Source organism: Cornus florida, unplaced genomic scaffold (assembly GCF_030987335.1).
Source record: "Cornus florida cultivar Cherokee Brave unplaced genomic scaffold, ASM3098733v1 CherokeeBrave_3.0.0_Hap2_scaffold_113, whole genome shotgun sequence".
Classification (NCBI taxonomy): Eukaryota; Viridiplantae; Streptophyta; class Magnoliopsida; order Cornales; family Cornaceae; genus Cornus; species Cornus florida.
In genome coordinates, this window is record NW_026775598.1 from 17,501 (window position 1) to 20,000 (window position 2,500).

Consider the following 2,500-nt stretch of genomic DNA (forward strand, 5'->3'; position numbering starts at 1 on the left):
ATATACCGAAGAATGAACAAGAAGACCGAGGCATCCAAAAAATTTTTTTTTTTTTTTCTCCGATATACCAAAGCAAGAACAAGAAGACCGAGGCATCAAAATTTTTTTTTTTTTTTTTTTTTTTTTTTTTTTTTTTTTTCGATAAATCCAACCGAGAACAAGAAGACCGAGGCATCCAAAATTTTTTTTTTTTTTTTTTCTTTCCCATATACCAGAGAAAGAACATGAAGACCGAGGCAACCAACAAAAAATAATTTTTTTTTTCTCTTTCCCGGAATTTTTTTTTTTTTTTTTCGAAATAGCCGAGAAAGAATATGAAGACCGAGGCATCCAACAAAAAAATTTTTTTTTTTTTTTTTCCTAATCTACCCAAGCAAAACAAATAGAAGACCGAGGCATCCAAAAAAATTTTTTTTTTTTTTTTTTTTTTCGAAAAATTTTTTTTCACAAAAACTTTTTTTTTTTTTTTTCCCCAAAAAATTTTTTTTTTCGTTCCAAGCTAACCAAGACATCTACTATTCACTAGTAGAGCAATCGAGACTGCAAAGCAAGCAATGGCCTTACTTGCAGCTCTTGGTGCTGAGAACTCCCCCCCCCCTATAGTAGTCTTAAGTAAAACCACAGCTCTGACAGGAGTAGATATTGCATGCGAGCGAGGAGTCGTAATGGGCAAAATTGACTCGGGGGACCTCCAAATCGAATTCCGTTTCGAGCAAAACACTTCTTAGGCTTCAAGGAAGCTCCCATAAAATTTCCAAACCCAAACTCCAAACTTCATTTTTTAGCCTACAATGCCCACGTGCACGCCGGTGTGCACGCAGGGGTGCTTGAGCATGCGGGAGAGGAGCCATAATGGGCAACATTGACTCGGGGGACCTCCAAATCGAAATCCGTCTCGAGCAAAACACTTCTTAAGCTTCTAGGAAGCTCCCATAAAACTTCCAAACCCAAACTCCAAACTTTATTTTTTAGCATACAATGCCCACGTGCACGCCGGGGTGCTTGAGCGTGCGGGCGAGGAGCCATAATGGGCAACATTGACTCGGGGGACCTCCAAATCGAAATCCGTCTCGAGCAAAACACTTCTTAAGCTTCAAGGAAGCTCCCATAAAACTTCCAAACCCAAACTCCAAACTTTATTTTTTAGCATACAATGCCCACGTGCACGCAGGGGTGCTTGAGCATGCGGGAGAGGAGCCATAATGGGCAACATTGACTCGGGGGACCTCCAAATCGAAATCCGTCTCGAGCAAAACACTTCTTAAGCTTCTAGGAAGCTCCCATAAAATTTTCAAACCCAAACTCCAAACTTCATTTTTTAGCATACGATGCCCACGTGCACGCCGGGGTGCACGAGCGTGCGGGCGAGGAGTCGTAATGGGCAAAATTAACTCGGGGGACCTCCAAATCGAAATCCGTCTCGAGCAAAGCATTTCTTAGGCTTCTAGGAAGTTCCCGTAAAATTTTCAAACCCAAACTCCAAACTTCATTTTTTAGCACACAATGCCCACGTGCACGCGGGGGTGCTTAAGCGTGCGGGCGAGGAGTCATAATGGGCAAAATTAACTCGGGGGACCTCCAAATCGAAATCCGTCTCGAGCAAAGCACTTCTTAGGCTTCTAGGAAGCTCCCATAAAATTTCCAAACCCAAACTCCAAACTTCATTTTTTAGCATACGATGCCCCCGTGCACGCGGGGGTGCTTGAGCGTGCGGGGGAGGAGTCATAATGGGCAAAACTAACTCGGGGGATCTCCAAATCAAAATCCGTCTCGAGCAAAGCAGTTCTTAGGCTTCTAGGAAGCTCCCATAAAATTTCCGAACCCAAACTCCAAACTTCATTTTTTAGCATACTATGCCCACGTGCACGCCGGGGTGCACGAGCGTGCGGGCGAGGAGTCGTAATGGGCAAAATTAACTCGGGGGACCTCCAAATCGAAATCCGTCTCGAGCAAAGCATTTCTTAGGCTTCTAGGAAGTTCCCGTAAAATTTTCAAACCCAAACTCCAAACTTCATTTTTTAGCATACGATGCCCACGTGCGCGCCGGTGTGCACGTCGGGGTGCACGAGCGTGCGGGCGAGGAGCCGTAATTGGCAAAATTAACACGGCGGACCTCCAAATCGAAATCCGTCTCGAGCAAAGCATTTCTTAGGCTTCTAGGAAGTTCCCGTAAAATTTTCAAACCCAAACTCCAAACTTCATTTTTTAGCATACGATGCCCACGTGCACGCCGGTGTGCACGAGCATGCGGGCGAGGAGTCATAAAGGGCAAACTTAACTCGGGGGACCTCCAAATCGAAATCCGTCTCGAGCAAAGCATTTCTTAGGCTTCTAGGAAGCTCCCATAAAATTTTCAAACCCAAACTCCAAACTTCATTTTTTAGCACACAATGCCCACGTGCACGCGGGGGTGCTTAAGCGTGCGGGCGAGGAGTCATAATGGGCAAAATTAACTCGGGGGACCTCCAAATCGAAATCCGTCTCGAGCAAAGCACTTCTT